Source organism: Odocoileus virginianus, chromosome 18 (assembly GCF_023699985.2).
Source record: "Odocoileus virginianus isolate 20LAN1187 ecotype Illinois chromosome 18, Ovbor_1.2, whole genome shotgun sequence".
Classification (NCBI taxonomy): Eukaryota; Metazoa; Chordata; class Mammalia; order Artiodactyla; family Cervidae; genus Odocoileus; species Odocoileus virginianus.
The window spans coordinates 39,959,625-39,985,187 of NC_069691.1; the positions used below are offsets into that span (position 1 = coordinate 39,959,625).

General features: G+C 39.1%; 1 protein-coding gene across 7 annotated transcripts in view; it reads right to left on the bottom strand.

Moving 5' to 3' along the window:
• Positions 1-25,563, bottom strand: part of LINGO2 (leucine rich repeat and Ig domain containing 2) — a 1,346,710-nt gene that overhangs the window by 435,939 nt on the left and 885,208 nt on the right. For all 7 annotated transcript variants that reach the window (XM_070480605.1, XM_070480606.1, XM_070480601.1 and 4 more), the window contains one exon: positions 18,049-18,081. The gene's annotated coding sequence lies outside the window, so the exon portion shown is untranslated. The remainder of the gene's footprint in view (positions 1-18,048; positions 18,082-25,563) is intronic.

A 25,563-nucleotide genomic window follows, 5' to 3' on the forward strand; every position in this document is an offset into this window, starting at 1 on the left:
GTTCAAAAGCATCAATTCTTCTGTGCTCAGCTTTCTTTATAGTCCAACTGTCACATCCACACATGACTACTGGAAAAACCATAGCTTTGACTAGACAGACCTTTGTTAGCAAAGTAATGTCTCTGCTTTTTAATATGCTGTCTAGGTTGGTCATAGCTTTTCTTCCGAGGAACAAGCATCTTTTAATTTCATGGCTGCAGTCACCATCTGCAGTGATTTTGGAGTCCCCCAAAATAAAGTCTGCCACTATTTCCCCATCTATTTGCCATGAAGTGATGGGACCAGATGCCATGATCTTAGTTTTCTGAATGTTGAGCTTTAAGCCAACTTTTTCACCCTCCTCTTTCACTTTCATCAAGAGTCTCTTTAGTTCTTCACTTTTTGCCATAAGGATGATGTCATCTGCATATCTGAGGTTATTGATATTTCTCCAGGCAATTTTGATTCCAGCTTGAGCTTCATCCAGTCCAGCATTTCTCATGATGTACTCTATATAATAAGCAGTCTATGTATATGTTAAATAAGCACAGTGACAATATACAGCCTTGACATACTCCTTTTCCTATTTGGAACCAGTCTGTTGTTCCATGTCCAGTTCTAACTGTTGCTTCCTGACCTGCATGCAGATTTCTCAAGAGGCAGGTCAGGTGGTCTGGTATTCCCATCTCTTTAAGAAGTTTCCAGAGTTTTTGTGGTCCACACAGTCAAAGGCTTTGGCATAGTCAATAAAGCAGAAGTAGACAGTAACAGTCAATGTGCCAACATGTAATTTAGATAACAAAAGCAATTTTATAGTTGATTTAGGAATATAGTGAAACAAGAATAGCTTAGGACAATGCTAGATTTTTTTAAACAACTGAAGAATTTCCTTAACCAGATTTTAAACAGCAATATCTTGGGCTCTGTGACAAAAATTCCCCCCAAATAAAAAACATTCTGATTATATGTAATACTAGAATGTACTTAGACACAGCTTTAATTATTAGAAGGCTCATTCTTCTATTGACCTGAAATCTTTCTCCTAGAAGCTCTTAGTATTCGACCGTATTTCTAACCTCTGAAGAAACAACAGATATGTTTACCTTCTCTTCAACGGAGTGATGACATTATTTCTTGAAACGGAAATAGAGAAGGAGGGGATAAAAACTACTCCAAGATTTTTAAAACTGCTATAAGCTAACTTCAAAGACAAACTGTTCATTAATATTTAAAATATCCATAGGCTCCTATGTAATTAGCTTCCCTTAGCATTGGGTTGGCCAAAAAGTTTGAGCTTTTTCCATAAAATGCTACAAAAAAACCTGAACAAACTTTTGGCTAACCCAATAGTTAAAACAGAGGAATTATATTAAGCCTCTTTCAAGCTTGTAAAGTGAGTTAAACTTACTTATCTTACAGGCTTTAAATTAATAGTGTGTAAAATGGGGACAATTAGAAAACACAGATTTTTACTGGTGAAAAATTTAGAAGCCCTTCAGCTGCAGAAGGAAGGCAAAACAAGTCAATAAATCAATATTTTCCATTGAGGGACAGCTATTCTTTGGTCTTCTCAATGATATCACTTCATTCCATGGTGTACACTGTGGTGATTTTAAAGAGCAAACACTAAGTATCAGAAGCTTTATGTGCAACACTGATCACAGACAGGCTGGTTTTTAAATATAGAGTGTATTCACTCTCAAGTAGAATCTTAGATGGGCTTTGTCTTTGCAGTGAGACATCTCTTTGACTATAAATATTATAAAGCATCTAATATAGGCAAGAATTGGGATGCAGATAACCATATAGCAACATTTTCCTTTTAGATCATATTTTACTCAACAAATATATTTCAATCAGTAATAAAATACCATTTGTTTTGTTTTTTACAGCATCACTCATATATAGGTTCAGTGCTAATGAAAATTTCACATAATATTTTTAAAAAGATATCAAGTGGAAAAAAGTAGGAAACTATGCATGGAGCAAGGATTCTACAAATTCTGTGCAAAAGTTTTTCACAAACTATTCCCAACATCTATTAAGGAATTAATACATGTTAGCTATATTGATTAGATTATGTGTATCAGGTAAATGAACTAAGAAATTAAAGTATATTAGATATGCACTCCTTGGATGCAAAAGAGTAACTTAATTAAAGCCTTTAACATTTGGAGATATTTTTATTAGTGCTTTAAAATCTCAACTAATTTCATTAAAAGGATAGATTCAGAGTAATTAATTTCTCTCTCCATTTAGACTATTAAAACTACATCAAAACCATTTTCTTCTTTTTAGCTTGAAAAACAGAATAATATTATAATAACTACAACAATAAAAGTTCTTCAGCTCTTTGTGCCAGGCACTATTTTAATTGATTTGCATTAATTAACTCATTTAGTCCCCACAACAGCCCTTCAAGGGAGGTATTATTATCATCTTCAATTGTAGATGAGAAAACCAAGGCATATGAAGTTAAATCACTTTTCCAGGGTCACAACTAGGAAGAGGATTTTAATCCAGGAAGTCGATCCCCAGGTTTACTTAGGTCACAAAACAATGTCTTCTATCATATAGGCTAGTACCTAGCTCATGGTAGATTCTAAATCATTATTTTCAACTGCTCAGTCATGCCTGGAAAGAATAGTTCACCAGATACTATGGCAATGTGTGATGAAATGTAACCAAGCCTTTTCCCACGGGTTTCAGGATGAAAGCCCTTCAGCGAAGCAACTCAGAATTCAAAGGTGAGCCTTGCAGTTCATACCCTGACAGGAGAGAGAGAGAGCAGAAGGAACCGTAACACCGGAGCAGGGACATGGGCCACAGGGGGAAAATGTAATTTCTCTGGCCTTCAGTTTCCTAATTTGTAACTGAGGAAGATGCTGACCAAGGTGGTGGTGGTGTTGATGCCCATGCCACTGGACTGATGTGAAGAAGACATGTCTGGTACAAAAGTATACACTCTATGGATCCGAGGTACGGTAAGTCTCCTGTGAACGTGCATCTGGTTCCAGCGAGGAACCAGAACCTGTGCCATCAGCGTCAGGCATGAATGAAGCTGCAGCTTGCCCTCCACCTCCTGTTGCTGATGCCCCTTCAGCTCCACCAGCTCCCACCTCCACTCCCTCCTCTGGTCAGTAAGTCTTCTTGCCTGTCCCCTTGATGCCAGGCCCTGGGTGCCAGCTGGTGTACTTTACTACAGCACTTTTCAAGCTACTGTGAAGTTAAACATGTTTTCTTTATTTTTGTTGTTTGATTTTTTTAATTTATTATTTGTGTGAAGGTATAAACCTATTAGAGTACAGTACTATATAGCTGATTGTGTTAGTTGCATACCTAAGCTCATTGGACTTAACCAACGTGCTCTCAGAACAGAAATCGCTTGTATGTATGTAGAGGACTTACTATATTATCATCATTACTATATCCCAGCTTTTTTAGCTGACTCTCTTCTGAGTACACAACTGCTCAAGGCTAGGAAATTTTTTCATCCATCCGAAAAAGAGGTTATTTGGGCTGATTTGCCTGTCTTGTAAGAGACTGAATCCAATACTGTAAAAGGGGGATCTGTGTAAGTCTGTTCATATTCATTAGCTGTTGTCAAGGCTTGCTAATTCCAGATTGTTCTGAGACACTAGGGAGAGACAGGCGGATCACAGAATGCAAATTTTCATATGCTAGATGCCCTTGAACACCAGTAATTCTGTTGCCTGTGAAAGTGTTAGTCGCTCATTCATGTATGACTCTTTGTGACCCCAGTAGACTGTAGTCCGCCAGTCTCCTCTCTCCATTGAATTCCCCAGGCAAGAATATTGGAGTGGGTAGCTACTGCCTTCTCCAGGGGATCTTCCCAACCTAGGGAATGAACCCAGGTCTCCTGAATTGCAGGCAGATTCATTACAGTCTGAGACACCAGGGAAGCCCTTCTTTTGTCTGTACCCTCTACCAAAGCCCAAACTCCACTTCCAGAAACAGGGACTCAGAGAGGCTGTCTCCTGCACCTTTCTGGGTTTTGAATAGGGGCGAGCATTTGCCCTCCTCTGTGCACTGCCAGGGAGAATTGGTGAGCAAGTCCTTCAGATTCTTGCAGTTTTGAAAGCCACTCACAGCTGCCTCATTCTTTCATCTCAGCTCTCACAAGGCTGCACACAGCAAACAGATTCTGGGCACAAGCTGTCCACAAGAAATGAGTCTCTCTCCAAAAGATCCCTCCTTCCACATTGTATAATTTCTGGATCCAATTAACATCAGCCCTCATGATTGCCAAATACAAAATAAACCGACAACACACTGATCCGAATAACACCTTCCCTCGACTCACCCACACCTGCCCTAACCCTGGCTCTGAGATTCCAAAAATACATGGAACAATTCATTTTCTAACTGTATTCCTTATAGAATCAGAAATACATCTTTAGCATGATATTCTTTTCATCTCAATCACTGCCATGTGAGTGACAGAATGCAAACAGATTGATGGGACATGCTGCAAAATTAATATCTAAAACAGAAATAATATGCAGTTGTTTTTTTCCCCTACAAGTCCCTTTAGGATCTACAAAGGAAAAGCCATAATGCATTTACAATTCACGTAGTTATAAAATGAAGATATAGAGACACTGAGACTCTTTGGCAAAGGCTGACAGGGTAATGTACAACACTGCTTTAGCCTCATTGCTTGACTTCACAGACACACTTGCTACTCAGAATCAATGTTTACTATGGTGATGACCTCCCAAAACTAGCCCATAAGCACTGGTTCACTGAGCTGGTGAGGTGCATGACTGCAGATACTTAGGTATGAATTTTGCTTCTGTTATTTGCTACCCGTGTGGGTTGAGGTTAATTATTTAATTCCTCTAATCTTCAGAAGGATCATCTATTAAGCATACATACTAAAAAATTTCTCCTAGAGCACTAGAAGAGAATGTCATTGTAATCTACTTAGCACAAAATTTAGCAGATGGTATGAGCTCACAAAATGGTGATCATTAACGTAACCACTAAACAGTGGATATAACTTATGATTTTAACTATAACTAGCTACTAAGTAGGGCAATACGTGCATGCTAAGTTGCTTCAGTATGTCCTACTCTTTGCAACCCAATGGGACCTTAGCCTACCAGGCTCCTATGTCCATGGGATTCTCCAGGCAAGAATACTGGAATGGGTTGCTGTGCCTTCCTGCAGGGGATTTTCCCAGCCCAGGGATCAAACCCAAGTCTCTTATGTCTCCTGCATTGGCAGGAGGGTTCTTTACCACTGGCGCCACCTGGGGAGCCCAAGTATGGCAATGTTTTTAGTTAAAATGGGAAAACATGAATTTTAAGGTTCACTTTCAGATGTTAGAGCATCACTTCTTTAACCCGGCAGTTAGAAAAGGGCTTTATCTTTTATTACAACCCTAGAATTTGGGTTCAGTAGAGGTAGTTGGGAAATAGAAAAGTAGGGGGTACACCAAAGAATAAGCAACTCTGCAAAGTACTATCTTTCCTTTGAGTGTGGTCTGTAGTTTACAAAGCTTGCCTATACAAACTAGTTGCTTATCTCCACTGACTTTCTAGAATCGTAGTTTATAAAAAATTCCAATGAAGCTGGAATTTCTACAGACATTCTTTCTACATGATCTGAGAAGCTGAGTGTCTTCCACAAGGTTTTTGAGGGTATTTGAGGTGCAGATATTCTCCTATCCTCCCCTCTGTGTTTCCTAAGCCCCACACAGCATCACCCAAGGATGCTGCCTGCTTGCTATCTTGCTTCTCCTTCTGTCTCCCGATGCTTGTGACTACCTCATCTTCTTCATTCCTACGTAGGATTTCCAAACACAATCAGAAATATATAGGGATATACTGACAGGGCATTGGAGGCAGAGATGTAGGATAGCATGAAAACCATCAGATGTAAATATTAGACAACTTATTTTAAACTCTTTTCCTATGATCGATGTGCTATGGTATTTTCTATCCTGTAGTCTGTCCTACCCTATCCTATCCTACCTTATCCTGCTTTGCCCTGTCCTGTCTTATCCTATCATTTCCATTCCAGTCAGGATGGTTAATATTACAAAGAACACAAATGGAGAAAAGGGGCCCCTCATACATTGTTGGTGGGAATGTAAATTGGTAAAGCCACTGCAGAAAACAGTATAGAGGTGTCTCAAAAACTAAAAACAGAACTACCACATGACCCAGCATCTGTATTATTGCATATATTTCTGAAAAAACTGAAAACACTAATTTAAAAAAATATATGCCTCCACCCTGGCAATGTTCATATCAGCATTATTTACATTTACCAAGATATAGAAGCAACTTAAGGGTTCATCAACAGATGAATGGATAAATAAGGTGTCACACACACACAGAGTGGAATAGTTCTCAGCTATTATTAAAAAGAATGGAATTTTGCCATTTGCAGTAACATATGGATTTGGAGGGCATTATGCTAAGTGAGATGCATTATGCTAATGAGATAAAGAAAAATTCTGTATGATATCACTTACATGTGGAGTCTAAAAAATATAGCAAACTAGTGAATGTAAGAATAAAGAAGCAGACTCACAAATACAGAGGACAAACTAGTGGTTATCAGTGGGGAGACTGGGTGGGAAGGAATATAGGAGTGAGGAGCGGAAGGTACAAAGTACTGGATGTAAGAAAGACTTAAGGATGTGTTGTACAACATGTGGGGAGAGATATTCTGTAATGACTGCAAATGGAAAGCAATATTTAAATATTCCATCATTTTTTAAATTTAAAAAATAAAAAAATGCTGGAGCCATCACTAAACTGATTTCATAATCCTATAATGAATCATGAGCCATGATTAAGGCACTGTTAGCTAGATCCCCTGTATCTATTCTACTTGGAGCAGTCAGAGGTCACAGCTTAGGGCCTTGATTTTTCAAATCAGAAAAAGCTATCTGCTTCAGCAAAGCTCTTTTGCTCCTTCCCTAGACTATGAAACTAGATGGTTATTTAATCATTTTACAAAATTTTTTCTTTCTGTTGCACACATTATTTCGTGCATTTTTTAACAGTAACTTTATGAGTCCAGTAAAACAGACTTTTATAGACTTCCATATCTTGTAAAGATGAAGAAACTGAATCCTAGGTTGAGTGATTTTCAAAGGTCACTCATCTAGTGATTGGCTCTGCTTTAGAATCCAGACTCATGTTCATCTCTTCTCTATTTGCTTCTCCAAGAGCAATAGAGTATCACTTAAATCTCAATTTCCTAAGTAAATACTATTTGCTAAAAATACAGATATCTGGTTCCCCTTTGTACAGAAGCAGAATCTCTAGAGCTGGGCATGAGAACATGTGATTTCAAAATGGTCCAGAACTGGTATAGATCAAACTAAGTGTACATTCTCACTACAGAGAGAGAGGAGACAGAGACAGGGACAGAGAACTTCTTGGGGCTTCAGTAAGGATTTTGTTATTTTGTTTCAAAAGGATGTGAGGGAACACAGCTCCAATACTTTGGCCATGTGATACCAAGAGTTGACTCACTGGAATAGACCCTGATGGGAAAGACTGAGAGCAAGAGGAGAAGGGGGTGACAGATAAGATGCTTGGATGGCATCACTGACTCAATGGACATGAGTTTGAGCAAATTCAGAGAGAGAGTGAAGGACAGGGAAGCCTGGCATGCTGCAGTTCATGGGGTTGCAAAGAGTCAGACACAAATTAGAGACTGCCAACATGAAGTCAAACACAACTAAACACCGGACAAATTATAAATAAACCAAGTCTGAAGACTAACAAGAACCAGAACATAAAAACAAAGCCTGTCAGAAAAGTCACTTGGCTTTGAATTGGACTCTAATTCTTCTAGCAGCTAATATAAATTAAAAGTGCTTTAAAAAGATATATACGTGTGTGTGTGTACATACATATATATACATATATATATATATTAATTTTGACAGTATTATTTTGGTTCTAATTCTTCCAGCATCTGAGCAAAAGAAAAGATGTCTGCTACATTTCATTTTCTAAGTCAGAACTGAAGGAAAGTGCTTAAACATATGGCTGCTGAGGAAGTCTACAAGTTTGGACACTACTTTCAGATCTCTTACCCCATCCCAGCATTAACATAATTATAGTATTAATACCAACTGAGTATCTATGCACAATAAGCATGATAAATAGATTTTTCTATTTCATATTCATAAAATTGCTAGGATGCATTTTCAACTCTTTGGATAAGGAAATTATAGTTTAGAAATTTTAATCAATTTATCCAAAGCACACAAAGTGAAAAAACTGGGATACAACCCCAGATACTTCATCTCTAGAGTTTATATTCTGTTGACTCTCAGAAAAACGCTAAGTGAAATAACCATGACACACACGCATCAGTCCTTTGAGAAGGAGAATGAAAGCAAAGATGAGAAAATAAGAGAAAAGGAACAGTGTATGAAAAATCAGAAAACCAGGCTGAACCAGCCATTATTTACCAGGAGGGGGCAGTGCATAGTCTGTGCGTGCGCACTCGTGCGTGCGTGCGTGCTAAGTCACTTCAGTCGTGCTCCACTCTTTGCAATCACATGGACTGTACATGGGATTCTCCAGGCAAGAATACCAGGGTGGGTTGCCATGCGCTCCTCCAAGGGATCTTCCGGACCCAGGGATTGAACTTGAGTCTCTTATGTCTCCTGCATTGCTGGCAGATTCTTTACCACTGGTGCCACCTGAGAACCTGTGCTGGGGTATAATCTGACTTGAGCCAATACAGGACATGTAGACATGTCTTCCAAGTCCTGGATTATCTCTGGCTCCCAATGACAAGTGTTTAAGTAACATCCATACTAACAGAGGTCTGAGTTTCTTGAGAAATATGAAAAAAACTCAGTTTAATCAGTTCTAAAATGTAGAACGCAGGGAATTATTTTTATTTGTCCTTTCATTGGATCACATATTAATCAACCCCATTCGATTCACTAGCATTAGCTAGTTAGACGAGACTATGTGGGTATGTTCACTTGAAAAAATTCTTTATTTCAGACAAACCATTTAAAAAAACAATTCTACTACTTTCTTCATGATTAATTTCTGAAACTTCTGTTCTATATGCATTAGATATCTTTAGGCTGACAATGATTTTTGTGTAGATTTAAGCATAACATTTAAAGATATTTTGTTATATGATAAATAACATATGATTGAAATATGGCATGCAATTATATACATGCCATACTATATATCTACATCTATACCTATATCTTGAAGGCTAAGGAGTTTTGCACCCTTGGTAAACTCAGCTTCCTTTCCTATAAAGAATTGGACTCCTGGACTTGGCTCCCATGTCTAAGACCTGAAAATATGTCCAAAATTATATGATGTGCTGTTTGAGTTTCTTGGGTATAAACTGAAAAAACTCTTCTACATATATTAATGCTTTATATATAAGATCAGTTTTTCCTACAATAATCTTTCATACTATATACCCTGATGTGTTGTTACCTTTGTATTATGTCCACTAGACAAAGGTGCACGAAGATATATTCTTTTCAAAGCACTTAGCACAATGCTCTGTACTGAGTAAGTGCTAAGAAATGTTTCTCTCCTTTCTTCCTTTCTAAACCCAACCCCTTCTCCATTGTGTGAACTGTGTCTGTCTCTTCGATTTGTTCTTCTTTTGAGCCCATATTCACACTATATTTCCAGCCCTGCCTTTATCCCCAAACAGGAGATTGTTTTGAAATTGTCTTTTTGTTACCGAAAGCTTAAAAGAGGAAATATGTGTTGTAATTATGTTCATTAGGTACAAAAATGTATTTTCTCTATTTGCTCTTGGTCATGTGAGTCACCAGGAGAAATATTATCACTTTACTTCTCTTCTATCTTAAGATAGTAGTCATTCTAAGCTTCCTGAGAGACTGAAATATACTGTGAACTATAGAATGCAGTCCCTCTAGACTCCCTCTGACTCACTGAGATGCTTTGCATGATTAGATGTTATAGTCTCTTCTATGAGAGCAAAGGATGTACCATCCATGACTGAGTAGAAATATTTTTTCATTCTTTTGTGCAAGAGTTTGGTTTTTTTCAGATACTGTCTCTCTGTTCTGAGAACCATCTACTGCTGTTTGTTTTATTTTTCCTCTATATTGTTTTCAAACTGGGATACTAGGTAAGATGAACACCACAGTCAAAATGGCACCATGCTGCTGAAGCTGACATCAAGCACTTTTGGTGGTCCACGGGAAACAGCATCACTTTATTCTGTGTTTAATGTCTGAGATGGGGAATCGGCCGAGGCACCTGCCATTTTATACAACTCTCTAATCTTCCTCTTTATTAGCTGTCTGGCAACATCATTACACTGACTGCATGGTTTAAATCTTGTTCACTCTTGTAATATAAAAAGACAAGGGAATGTCTCTGAAGAGATGAACTTAGTCTCTTCTACTGTAGACAGTTTTTTTTTTTTTTCAATGTAATTTTCCCTGAAACAAAAATGCTTTTATCTTTTCACAGGAAAAGAGACCATCTCTTTGCTTTCTGAGTAAGTATTTTGCATTACAATTGTCCAGATGTTCAAGATGCCTACTGAAGCTTTCTCTGTTTAACAGCTAATTCTCTAGATCAGTTGTTTAAAAAGGCACATATTATAGTATATATCCTCATTCATTTACTTATTTATTTCATTCATTCAAATAACATCTATCGAGTTCTTGCTATGAATCACACACTAGGCTAGGTACTGTGAATACCAAAAAGAAAAAGAATACTTTTATTTGAGCAAACAAACAGGGAAGACAAATTTACAAAAAGATAAATTGTAACACATGTTAAGTGTTACAATGTGAGTATGAGCCGAATGTCCTAGGAACACACAAGGATTCCTGTTCAAGTCTGAATAGGAAAGCAGGAGATTTCACAGAGGAGGAAGAGTTATTTGAGTTCCACATAGCCAGTGTGTGTCTGTGAGAAGATAAGCGGGAAGGGCATTCTTAACAGGTTAGTGTGGCTGGAACAAAGTAGCTTGGTAGGAGAACAGGCCAGAAGGCTGGAATGCCACTTGGATCACAATGTGAAAAATTAATTGGAATTAATCAATTGGAATCAATCGCCTAGAGAAGGGATGGCCAATGTAAATATGACTAAAAGGTAAGAACTGAATCTGGGCTACAGAGGTGGGCCGTATATCCAAACAGTGCGCAAGAAGTCACTTCAGTCATGTCTGACTCCTGTGTGGCTGCATGGAAGCTGTAGTGCACCAGGCTTCTCTGTCCATGGGATTCTCCAGGCGGGAATACTGGAGTAAGCTGCCATTCCCTCCGCCAGAGCATATTCCCAACCCAGGGACTGAACCTTTGTCTCATGCCTCTGTACTGGCAGGCAGGTTCTTCATCACTAGCACTACTTGGGAAGCTCCATCTTGAAACAGGCTTCATAGCAAAACAAGAAGGGCCATTGCTACTGCTGCTGCTAAGTTGCTTCAGTTGTGTCTGACTCTGTGCGACCCCATAGACGGCAGCCCACCAGGCTCCCCCGTCCCTGGGATTCTCCAGGCAAGAACACTGGAGTGGGCTGCCATTTCCTTCTCCAGCGCATGAAAGTGAAAAGCAAAAGTGAAGTCACTCAGTTGTGTCTGACTCTTAGCGACCTCATGGACTGCAGCCTACCAGGCTCCTCTGTCCATGGGATTTTCCAGGCAAGAGTACTGGAGTGGGGTGCCATTGCCTTCTAGACGGCAAATCTGCAACATCCTACGACACGAGATCCTGGAGGCACACTGCTGTCCTAAAAGGGGGCTCTGGCTGGCCTGAGTGAGGGGAGAAACACCAATGGCATGGGAATAGCAGGAGGGCAACTGAAGGAAATCGGGAGAAAGCTAAGCCAGGGAGGGCCAGAAAAAGACAAGGCCACAGAAAGCAAAGAGTGGTTTGGGGTAGGGTTTTTTCACCTGTGTGGGAGTTTAACCTTCCCTTTCAGCATTGAAGAATCAGAACAAGAGCTAAGAGCAAAGTTCCCATCAGTCAGGAGCCCAGTTTTTCCCTCCTCTTCAGCCTATGGAAAGTACCTAGTTTGAGACTAACCCAGGAGCCTTAGAGGGCTTCCCAGGTGGTGCTAGTGGTAAAGAACCCACCTGCCTGACTTAAGAGATGCAGGTTCGATCCCTGGATCAGGAAGATCCCCTGAAGACAGACAGGAGCCTGGAGAATCCCATGGACAGCGGAGCCAGGTGGGCTGCAGTCCATAGGGTCACAAAGAGTCGAACACGGCTGAAGCGACTTAGCATGCACGCAGAAGGCTTACAGCAGAGGGGAGAGAAAAGAAGGGTGTGTCCAGGTGGAGGAATTCAACAAATCAGTTTCTGCTTGTGTATGTGATGAGGGAAGCGTGGATTCCATAGCAAATGAGCACTGGGTCTGTCCTTTCCCAAGAGAGCTGCACTGTTTTCAAATAAGTTGTTAGAAGTCTGCCCTTGAAGTTTATGGGAGTCTTCAAACTTTTTCACAGTGTAAAATCTAGGGTTACATTTGGCTGGGATGGTTGCAATTCTGCTTTCTTTTTTACATTTTTCTTACTGCTGAAAGCAATCAAAGCCTATTGCTTTCTCTTAAATCTCCGGAGCCACTGTACTAAAAGAGCTATGCCCCACCTCCCTGCCGGCCTCTGCATTTGTGGAGTGGACACAGGACATAGCATCATCAGGTCCATAGGAAAGAATGGAGAACATTAACTGGTTGATGCCCTAATGTTAGTATTTCCTCTGTATTTCACCCCTGTTCGCGATCCTCAGGCTATGTTGGAAAGACTACCACGGAGGAACTCACAAGTTACCCGCGCCTTGGGTACAACATATTTTATAGTAATGTTCCTCCTTATATTGAGCTGGATATGTTTCCATGAACCTTCTGGCTTCTTACTTTATCACTTGCTACCATAGGCTTAATCAGATCTCTCTTCTACCTGAGACCCCTACATAGATTTGAAAGCAGCTAACACACTTCTCAGTTCCTTCAAGAAGGGAATGAAAATGGGTGGTGGAGGACTCACTGCTTTCTGTCACATATTAAGCTGGGATCATTCACCTGACTTGGCTCCTTTATGAAGAAGATCAACATGAAAATCAATAAATAAGCAAACAAACCAGGAAAAAATAAGAAAAGAGAAATTAATCCCAAGGTAAGACCAAGATTTAATGCTAGAGTAAATTACACAATTAGTTGTATCAAAAATACATTTAAATTTAGCAGTGCTATAATACTACAGTAGTATTACACTAATAATACCTCACCAATGGATTCAATTATAAGTGGATCCATTTTTCTGCCCACTACACATGGTTCCTCTGCCTAACTGCTACGAATAGTGTAATTATGAGTCTATCACCATCCTCGTTACATGCACTTACGTGTATATAAATGTATACTAATATACAGAATATAAATGGCTGAGACAAGATTTACTAACATGTGACTACCCTTAGTATTTCCAGAGTCTGTCTTGATTTTACTGTCTCTCACTGAAAAATCTGGATAATGTGCCAAGATAAAATCAGACTGATGGGAGAGACAGAGGGAAGGTTTAGGCAGAGAATCCAGGTTGAATTACATACTAAAATGTTGGAAGAGGGGAAAGAGATATACACAACAAAACTGTGAGAACTGGGGCATAAGAGGAGTTTAATATTTTGATTTGTGAGAATTCAAAATATTAATTCAAATATTATTGCCTGTTGTAAATAAAGGAGAGATGGGAAAAAGGAGTTATTAATTTGATCATCTTAAATGATCTATGAAAGAGTCAAGTGAATATCAGAATTCTCTTTAATTAATAATTATTATCTAATCTGTTCTTTTTGAATGGCACTATTTAGAAGCAAGGAAAAATAGTTGTTGTTTTTTTTAATAGCTGTCTAAATTTGTGGTACCCAAATCTAAACACAATGCTCTTGGTGTGAAAGAATCTCAGTACTAAAGAGTCCTGACATGGAAATAAGACCTACATCCTATTTTCACATACACAGGAAAGACAAAGGGAAATTAGATTTAGACTCTATAATAAAAAGGGAATTTTTTTTATTTGCAATCTTTCTTCCATATTTAAAAAATATGGAGACTTTTCACTCTAATAATATTAATTCTCTGGACTCTTCTTTGGAGAAAGAAGTGGCAACACACTCCAGTATTTTTGCCTGGGAAATCCCATGGACAGAGGAGTCTGGTGGGTTACAGTCTATAGGGTCGCAAAGAGTCAGACACGACTGAGTGACTAAACATGCATGGACCCTTCTTGCTATCTGCTCAAAAGTACATTCACATTTTCCAAAGGGCTTCTCTATCTTTTCCATTCTCGCTAATGATTCAGCTTGTAAGTCACTAAGCCCAAGTAATTTCAGCTCAATGGAATGGATTAAATGTTTCCTTTTGACTAACTTCCCTATACTTATGTCCTAAAATATACATTTATGCAAGTACAGACTATTTCAGTGAGTTAATTTTTTGATATGTTTATTCTTTCTCTAATCCCATAGTAAAATGGGAAAACAAACCAACCCCCAAACAACCCCAAAGCAAAAACAAAAATCTAATCATATGTGTTTGCTTTTTGGTCACCTTCTGGGGGGGAGGGTCTTCTAAAAGTAATGTAAATGGAACTCACTGAGCTGAAAGAGGTAAGGGTTCAGTGCTCTTGACAAGGCTTGGATCAAAATAAGCTGCACAATGTTTACTGATTTAGAGCTTTCTAAATATGGTAAAAATGCACAGAAATTGTAGTGATGAGCTCTACCCTTATGGAACTCTTGATATAGTCAGGGAAGTAAGACCCTTTGAGAAGGGCTTAACAACAGAAGATGAATGACAATTTCAGGCCACTGGATGGTACAGAATGCAGTGTTTCAGAAGTAGTTTCCATTCTAAGCAAGACTTTCCTATCTTGGTGAATGACTGCTTGATGGTCCAGATTCAGGAGTGAGTAAGGCAAAGTGATTGTGGTCCTTATTTGGACACTAGTGTACTCCATGACTTAGGACAGTTAAGTAACTTCTGTGGGCCTGAATTTCATTAGTTGAGGGAAAAAAAAAGGCTAAAATGAATATTAGTTTAAAGTACCTTTTAGATATACAAGTCTGTAACTGATTCCCTTTCAGGAGAAGGGCATGAGCAGACCTCCAGGGGATCACACAAGTCATCAGACACGACCGTGTGTATAAGTGACAGAGTGCTCAGTGATAATGTAGGGATAGACTAGATGTCACAGGCAGGTTCAATCAAAATGTCAGGAATTCCTGGAGGTGGGTCTGGGACCATTAATATTTTTTTTCTTTCGATTCTTCCTTGACCACTGTAGTTTTCACAGGATTAGAGATAATTTTTTATCATGTACGGTGGAGTCAGTGTGAAGACCATAACTGTGAGTGACCCAGTGATGTTTCAGACACTGATGGATGAGACTACTTTGACACTAGAGAGCTGTGCTGCCCCTTTATCCATGTGTGTATATAAATTAGGTTTTGAGTCTTGCTAACTCAGAGGCCAGATGAAGACATTTCAGTACTATCCTGCTTTACTTGGATTATGAAATACCTGGCAACTTCTATGACACTGAATTAGAAGTGCCATTTTTTCCTGTTGGATCAAAGGGGGCTCTTTTCCTATAAAAGGTCAAAGTTTAACCTGTATACATACTTGCCAGAACATGTGTCAAGATGAATCCAAGGACTTGTGTGGGAAGCTGACAAATCTCCCCTCCTTATGCCATCAGTCTGGTGGACCCTGGGGTGTCTGTTGCCTCACCAAGAGAGGCGGAACAAAGTAGGATCTGTTCACTCCAACCCCTTGCATTTGGGCTTACCCTGAGCCCCGGCACCACGAAGCTCGTGTTGGATGGCCTTTGCATGTTGGTGACACGGTCTGGGGTCAGTGACCAGTCTCCACTGAGGGAGGGATGGCTTTCGTCTAATATGCATGGATGATAGCTACATAAAACACTCTGCAGGTCTCACCAAGAGAAAGGGGCTCTAGCTGCATTCTTTTACATGGTTCTTCTACTTTGTCATTTTTATTGCCATGGAATAATAACTTCCAACCTTTCCTGCAGGTTTCTTCTCTTTCACCAATCATCATCAGCCTCCCGTCCATCTATCCGGCCTCCCATCACCATGAATGAAGGGGCTGTCTGCACACAGAGGCACAGACAAAGGTAGTTTCTGTCCGAGTGAGATTTGGACGTTGGCATCAAATCTCTACTTCCAGTGACTTCCTTCTTGCTATCATTTATTCTCTTCTCCACTCCCACCCCACCCCCAGCAATCACTCAAATTGCTTACTTCTCTTCACCTTGGTGATGTTTATCAAAATCTTGTATTTAGAAAAAAAAATAGATACTGTTTGCTACCAGAAGATATCCTAACTTGATAGACAGTCCCAGGTTATCTATAATTTCACAGGCAACCAAATGTGACCATAGGGTGAATATATACATCTCTGATGGGGAAAATGAAAGATCATGTCCATAGAGAAGTTTATTTCAGAGAAGTGAAGATGCTGTCTGCCACTAATAATAATGCTTTATAATAACAGTAATCATAGAAAAGTAATAATAATGACAACAATCATTTACTGTATTCTTACAATATGTCAAAGTGATTTGTAAACACACAATCTCATTTATTCTCTAACAACCTTATGAAGAATGTAATCTCATTTCTTTCATTTTACAACCAAAGAAAGCAGGGACTAGAGATGTTAATAAGCTGGCCCAACATGCAAAAAATATATGGGTAAATAACATTCAAACTCAGGCACTCTGATTTGAGAGCCCAACTTCTCAACCACTACTCAGCACTTCCCAGTAAGTATTATAATTACATAGATTGGTGGTTGAGATAATTTAGACTTCTTTAGGTTAAATGAGTAAAATTAGATTGGCAGATAGTCACTAGAGTCCCTTCCAATTATGAAAGTTATGTTCTGAAAATGCCTCTGGCAGCAGAATTTTCTGTTGAGGACCTCAAGGCTTCAGTTGTTGTTGTTGTTTTTTTAATGCTTTACAGGAAGTCAATTTTAGTAAGGAAAATTAGAAAGCCTCCTTTAGGTAAATATAATAATGCTCATAGATTAAAAAATAGGAAAATTCCCTCAAAATTAATTAAAACAATATTTAGAGTATGAGTTTACAAATTTCTATTCACTAACCATTGCTTAGCAGAAAAATTTCAGTCTCTGTTTTCCATGAAGTTTGGTTCAATCTACCACTGCCATTCTTACCAAGAGCCATTTCATATGTATTTAGAATGCTTTGCTTGTTTTAAAATACAATGTAATAACACACTTGTTCTTGAGTGTCTTAAGATTGCTTAAGTCGTATAGTGAAAGAAGGCCTATAGCCAGACTTTTGAGAAAAGATAACTGATTTCATAGATTACAATAAATAGATTACTACTAAACTATGTTTTAGTAATCTATAAGTAGCAATGCATTGCACACAATAGTAAAAAACATCATACAGTCTATTAGTATGCAGAGAGGAGTCATTTGCTCATCGTCACACTAATGGTTTCCTCTCCACCTCAATTATTTGGGACATAACTGAGTGCATAACTGAGCAATGTGCTGGAAACACTGCTCGGGTATCAGATATAGCAAGTTAAAATGAAGACCTGTGATAATAGGTGAAGGTTTATTGTCAAAGATATCAAGGAGCGTTGGAAAAATGTGTGGGATTGGGAATATGGTGAAGGCCAGCCAAACAAGGTATGAATAGAGGAAAATCAGACCACAGGGCCTTGTATGCAGTATGTATGTAATAAGTACTCACTGAAAAAAAATATATGAACGGTGGATGGATGGCATGATGAATGGATATAGAAAACTATTGAATATTTCAAATTTCACAATTTTGTCAAAGATTTTATCAGTTTCAATTGCTACATTGTACTTTGTAACAATTTACGCTGTACTTCTCCATCCAGGAGTGAGAAAAATAAAAGCATAATGTCTTCTAAGCACACCTGTGAGAAACTAAGGACATATTTCACTGTTTCTTTCATACTCTGTTTCATGTTAATAAGAGGTGTTAAAACATCATGAAAAGTACCAACCTTGAAAGCTGCATTCTGTTTTTCTCATATCACCTGCAAAAAATAAAAAAGACAGGGGGAAAAAAAGTAAATTTAAGTGAAAGCCAATTAAGGCAATAGCAGTAAAAAGAGCATTAAAAAAAAAAAACTTTTAGTATTTTTCCCTTGACAAAGGAGACACATTTAGCTATGAAGAGAGAAACCCTCTGATGAAATTTTTCTCCCCTTAAACTATTTTTTTTTAAATATTTTGTGCTTTTTGCATTTTGTTAGTTTGCTTTTTAAAATTTCTTAGGGGCAGAGCAATCATGAATGACAATGAGGAAAGATACAGGGAGGATGCTTACTAAGAATGATTAGATATAAGGAAAAATTACACAGACAGGACTTAACCAACCTGTGGAATTCTGCATCATGAGAAGACTGTTTGATAAATTCAAACAAGAGTATTTTAAGAGGCTATTACAACTTATTCTCAGGTTCTGTGTTTCTACTCTTGAATGCTGATTAGAACACAGGCTCCTGCTACTTCTCTCTTCTCACTCCCCCGATAATCTGTTCTCCCTTATGGACCAAGTGATCATTGTATTGTTTATAATAACTTTTCAACATTCCTTATGGAAATTGTAACTGTGACGCTGAATATTCAAACTGCAAGCCACTTTTCTCAGGGAAATTGTAATTATGATAATGCAATATTTACCCAACCAATGTTTTCTAGTCATTGTTCACTTTGAGGAATGAGGAGGTGGGGGAAAAACACTTAAATAAAACATGTTGTTGGGCTCTCAGATATGTATTTTGGGAAAGCATAATAATAATAGCATTTGTTATATGGTAGACATGACGCAATCAGGTTGCATGGATATGACATAGGGGATATTATGTACAGTTACATGTGAATTACACACATTTCTCATTTACCCTACCTACCAACCCCATGAGGTAACTGATATTTTTATTAAAATTTTCTAGGGTCCAGAACTATTGAGGAATTTACCTAACATCACAGAGCTAGTAAATCAAGAACATCCCAAAGTTAACACAAAAATTATACTATTTCAAAAAACAAACAAAATTCATGGCCAATCACTGAATCTGATTACGTGAGCTCCTAGGAACATGGGAAGTGGATCTCTACTAACTCATCTTATTTCTCTGACTTATTTCTACTTTGCCAGATCTCTACAACCAGTGCCCCAAACAAAGAGGGGAGGCGTATCATTTCCTTCTTAGGAATTCAGCAGTAGTTGTTTAAAACTTTTTCAAAATTAACAAGAAGTGACTGAGGACCTACCATGCACAGTACTTTGTAGATATGCTTTTATATCCTATAACTCTTGAGGCAAATATTTTCACTTCGATTTTATTAATAAGGAAAATGAATTACACCAGAAGTGATTAATTTGCCCAAATTTTCCAGGTTGGTCTCTGTCCTTTTAACTTGGAAAATCAACTAGTCCACCAAAAAGTAAGGAAGATGAAACAGAACCACAGAAATTAAGGGCAAACAAAACAGGAAATTAAAAAAGAAAGAATAATATAGTACATAAATTAGTGAGATTTTAGTAGACCACATTCTAGCCACTGGCTTACCACCATCTTATGCAGCTTAAACAATTCTGGGATCTAGTCTTGGTCCTTCTCTTAGCTTCTGATTCCTGTTTCTGATCCTTGCCCAAGAAGTTCCATTCTCCTCTTACATTTCTTTTTTAGGCCTTAGAATAACCTTCCCTTTGCTCTTTTAGTGGAGGCCATCTATTTGATGCAGGCCACACAATATATATTTCTGTTTCCCCACAGCCTCATAAAGGCTGATGAGCTGCCCATCTTGGCAGTAACAGGGATCCGTGCGGAGCTTCAATTTCAGCACTATCCATAGGGAGACCAACCAGCCACATGATAGAAAGCTGATTATGACATTGGACTCCTGCCACTTTAAGAACAGTGATTCATTTTGACCTGACCTAAAACTAGTTCTAAATAAGGGTTTGCTTATCTGTCAGCAGAGCCTTTTTCATCACCGTTGTCCGCGGGCCTATAGAGTATCTGATTCATCAGCACATGACATGGCATAATATTACCTCTGACCAATGGAAATGCAGTGGAAGTCAGCAGTGTATATATAATCATGGGATCCACTCATCCTGATGCATACTGCATGAATTAGAAACTGCTGGCCTGACAGTCATATGGAATAGCCTTTTGGAGGGGCAGCTGTAGCACCAGCTTGGAAATGATGTCCCGTGATGATGGGTGTCATGGAAAGGATGTGGGAAACACACTAAACCCATGACCATTCTTTGGTACTTCATCTCCAACAGACAGGGCTTCCCAGTTAATGCAATGGTAAAGAATCTGCCTGCCAATGTGGGAGATGCAGAAGACCAATCCCTGCATTGGGGAGATGCCCTGGAAAGGGGAGTGGCAAGCACTCTAAGTATTCTTGTCTGGAAAATTTCATAGACAGAAGAAACTAGCAGGCTATAGTCACGGGTTCCAAAAAAGTTGGACATGACTGAGCACGCATGCATGCACACACTCCAACAGACAGCTTACATGGGTCTAGGAAACAAGAGGAGGAAGTAGACATAATCAAAACTGACATCACTCCCAGTGGCCTAAATGGGGAATCTGTGCTTTCTAACCCATGAATTTAGACTCTAGAGATCCTGGTTTTCAGAGGGAGCATGCTTCATGAGGGGCTTTCCTCGTAGTTCAGTCAGTAAAGGGTCTGCCTGCAATGCAGGAGATCCGGGTTTGTTTCCTGGGTTGGGAAGATCCCCTGGGGAAGGAAATGACAACCCATTCCAGTATTCTTTCCCGGAGTATGCCATAGACAGAGAAACCTGGCGGGCTACAGTCTATGGGGTTGCAAGAGTCGGACATGACTGAGTGACTAAGCACATACACAGGCTTCATGAGCGGACACAGTAGGAATCTCACTGAACTTTAGGATATACCTTATACCCAGTTACTTTGGGTTCCTGTCCTAGGAGACAGGGACAGAGAGAGGAGTCATCACAATAGTCATCCCCTATTAGGGATAAGTGATCATCATCAGGAGGAGGGGCTACTGCCAGATAACAAGGCCAGGGAAGAATTTGTAGTATTCAGGTGATTCACTGGGAATTCCTTGGTATTGCCTTGCTTTTAATAATAAATGACAAATGCAGCAGCCACGGCCTAAGAAGGGACCGGAGGAAGTGTTCAGACCCCTCAGTAATGGCCTGTTCCACCCCTATGGTAAGCCATATGGATCAATAGAAGTGCTGGTTAAGGATATTCTAGAACAGTTAGTAGAAGAGAGAAAAGAATAAAGGGAGAGTAGTTATCAGCTGTGTCCTTGAAACTAGCTGTACTGGCAGTTCCCACCTTCCTCTTGGAGGCTTTGCCAGGAAAGGAGACTTACCAGAATGCTGAAGGAGCTGTTCCAAGATGCAATAAATGTAATACATGAAGCATGAAGAGCCAAGAGTCACAGGTATGGATGTGGAAGATGCTGCAGGACTGAACCCAGATCTCCCTCAGGACAAGGCACTCATCCCCCAGCTGCCATAGTATTGGTTTCTGGTGGCTCACAGTGACTCTTTCTCTGGGGATTTTCCTCATCCCACCAAAGGGAAGTGCTTGACCCAAGATCGTTCACCTTCCCACAGGCAGCTGACGTCTAATGACTGATTTTATTCAGATACAAGGGCTTCCCCGTGGCTCACATGGTAAAGAATCTCCTGCAATGCAGGAGACCCAGGTTTGATTTCTGGGCCAGGAAGATCCCCTGGAGAAGGGAATGGCAACTCACATCAGTATTCTTGCCTGGATAATTCCATGGACAGAGGAACCTGGTGGGCTACAGTCCATAGGGTCCAAAGTGACCAGCTAAGTGCTTTGACTGAGCGACTAATGCTTTCACTTTCTTTCACTCACATGAGTAGAAAGACCAGGCCCCTCTTTTGCCTTCTGGGATACCTATAATTAAACATAAATACACTCTTCAACAAACTTCCTGCATCAAAACCTCCATCTCAAAGTCCATTTCTCTGGAAAACTGACCTAAAGCAAGAATACAAGCTCGGAATACATGGAACTGAAACTGAACACAGATATGACTGGACCTAAAGTCCGTATGGCCTGGCGTGCTGTGATTCATGGGGTTGCACAGAGTCAGACACGACTGAGCGACTGAACTGAACTGAACTGAAAGTCCATATCCTATTCATTTGATCTTCCCATCTTCCATAGAGAACAGTTTAATCTAATTTTCAACAAATTTTTGTCTAGGCAGTAAACACAGTTGATAATGACACGTTTAAACCTGTAAATTAGAAAGCACTCTTCAGTGTTACCAGTGACTACAATTATACTGCTGTAGGAATGTTAATCTATTTATGTTTCTTAAATTCCAGACTGAGATAAATTAGTCAATACAGAAATCTCTATCTATATGTCTACATTTATGAATTTATAACATTATATATGCACATATATGTATATATCTGTGTATATATAGGGATTCCCTGGTGGCTCAGATAGTACATCTGCCCGCAATGCAGGAGACCCAGGTTTGATCCCTGGGTTGGGAAAATCCCCTGGAGAAGGAAATGGCAAGCCATTCCAGTCATCTTGCCTAGAAAACCTACAAAATATAGTTCAAGACTAATTTCAAAGATAATTTGAGAAAAATTCCTAATTATGCTAGTCTATTTTTGAAGAACAGTATTCTTTTAGTCATGTCATTTTCTAGGGAAAAAAAAAAAAATCCAGAACTGCTCTGTTTTGGAAAACTTAAAAGATTAGTTACAGAACAAAGGCTTAAATTTTGTACCATAACTGTAAGGATTTTATCAGGCATGAAATGTAGTCTGAACAATTTATGGTCCAGTAAAGTATTACTTCAGGCAGGCTTTACAATCAGAACACAGAATTCTGTTACCTAATTCTGTGTAATTTTGAGAGACTGCAGTTAGGATTTTACAACTAGCGAACAGTTCAACTCAGCAGTCATCGTCTTTCTGTAATTGTTTGTATTTCCCTGGTGGCTCAGACGGTAAAGTGTCTGCCCACAATGCAGGAGACCTGGATTCAATCCCTGGGTCGGGACGATCTCCTAGAGAAGGAAATGGTAACCCACTCCAGTATTCTTGCCTGGAAAATCCCATGGACGGAGAAGCCTGGTAGACTACAGGCCATGGGGTCGATAAGAGTCGGACACAACTGAGCGACTTCACTTTCATTAAGCTGTTCCTAAAGAAATTCCAGATCACTAATTCCTTTATTTCATTTGCCCACTCTTAACTCTGGGTGACATTATTGTACTCTTCTATTCAAACATATGCGGTATTCTTGGTTAACTCATGTGATTCCATGGCAACACTGAACTAAGGGCTTAGCATGATAAATAAACACAAGACAAAATCTGATAAACTGAGACAAGAACAAAACTTGCCACAGTGAGGCAGAAAATAGTTATTATACGTTGGGAAGAGCCTACCAGGCCCCATGCCGGCACTCTAACCAGCACATGGTAACACTTGATAAATATCTTGGTGTGAGCAACTGAATACGTATGTGGGAAGATAAAATAAAAGGGAGAGAACAGATGGGACAAAGATCACAAGTGACTGAGTGATGAAATAAAGGTAACCCAATGCATTTGGTGAGAATCATTTTCTAGTGGTAAAGAACCCACCTGCCAATGCGAAGACTAAGAGACCCAGGTTCAATCCCTGGGTTGGGAAGATCCCCTGGAGGAGGGAATGGCAACCCATTCCAGTATTCTTGCCTGGAGAATCCCATAGACAGAGGAGTCTGGAAAGCTATGGTTCGTAGGGTTGCAAAGAGTTGGACACAACCTAAGTGACTTAGCAAATGAGATTATAGATATTTATAAACTAGTCCTTCATATCACTCTTTTGAAATAAGAAAGCCAGATAGTAAAAGTATGAGACTCTCTATTCAGTCTCCACTCCTCTCTACCCCCAAATGTTACATAATATAGAATGGTTTAGAGTTCAGAAGTCTCCAAGCTTTTTGGTCACAGGGGACAATTTCATGGAAGACAATTTTTCCATGGACCAGAGAGGTGGGGATGATTTTGGAATGATTCAAGTGCATTACATTTATTGTGAATTTTATTTCTATTATTACTACACCTCAGATCACCAGGCACGGGATCTGAGAGGTGGAGAACCCATAGGTTAGATAAGAGTATAGAGTGGCACTATGAGCTGCACTATGAGAATTCTGAACTAGCTACAGTATAAGTTCTTTCCCACAAATGCCATGGCAAATTTTATTATTACATCTGTTCCACATAGAGTAAGGTAGGGAATGAGCTTGAATTGCTTTTCAGTAGCCATATCAATACAGAGTACTGCTTTTTGTTTTAAAAAATCCACAAACAAATGGGACACAATATAGGAGAAAGGCTAAGTTAGTAAAGAAAATCAAAATCACATTAATATAAGAAATCACTGAAAGAATTGAACATGAGTGCAGGAAGAATGGGAGCTGTTTCAGAACATCAGAGAAAACATTATAAAATTTTACCTAGAGATATTTGAAGTAACTAGGGAAGAAGACTAGAAACTGTTTAGAGATGGTTTGTGATGTAAGACAGAAGTTGGTGAATTAGAGACAGCCAAATCTGGCCAGGAATTCTATGCTCTTTATTTAGAGACATTAAAAACACATTGTTTTTGTCTGCTTTTCTGCTATAGCAGCAGATGTGAGGAGTTGTGACAGAGATCGTATACCCATAAAGCCAAATACATTTACTACGTGACCACTTACAGGAAATGTTTGCTGGCACCTGCCTCAAAAGTCACTCATTCATTTATTCATTCATTTAGCTAACATATTTCAAGAAAATACACTGTTTCTAAAATGGATCAGACACTGACAATACACAGGTAAGACACAGTTTTAGCCCTGATACCAATTTCCCTGCCACCAGACATAGATTATGTGACCGTTAACAAAGCATATTTTGGAGAGGAGCAAATCACAGTGTATCATTGAACCCAGTGCCTTCAAACGTTCCTTTCAACTGTGAGATTCTTTAAAAGGGGATTTGTCATGGAGGAAAAGGTCTTGAACAGCAGGTAAATGAAAACAGATGAAGAAATAGGGGGCTTGGGGTTCCTTTAGTTATGCGGAAGTCAAGGTAAATGATCAGAGAATAAAGACCAGTAAAGTTATATCAGTATATGGGGTAGAGTAAGTATAGAGGACATATGTCTGGATAGACCAAACCACTGTATGTGAAAGATATTATTTGTCAGGCTTGACAATTTTTCAGCTTATTTCAGACAACAGGAAGCTAGCAAGTCTTTTTGTTAAGGGGTAGTATAAACAAAGTGAAATTCTGGGAAGATCAATTTGACACAGATATGTAGGATGCACTGGAGGTGAAATATAGAACAGTTGCAGTACAGGCTTAAAATAAGCACAAAATACTAAAAACTAGATGGGAAGAAAGAAGCAGGAATTCATGTGTATTTCACATGAATGGAGCATGTTGGGTCCACAGCAACT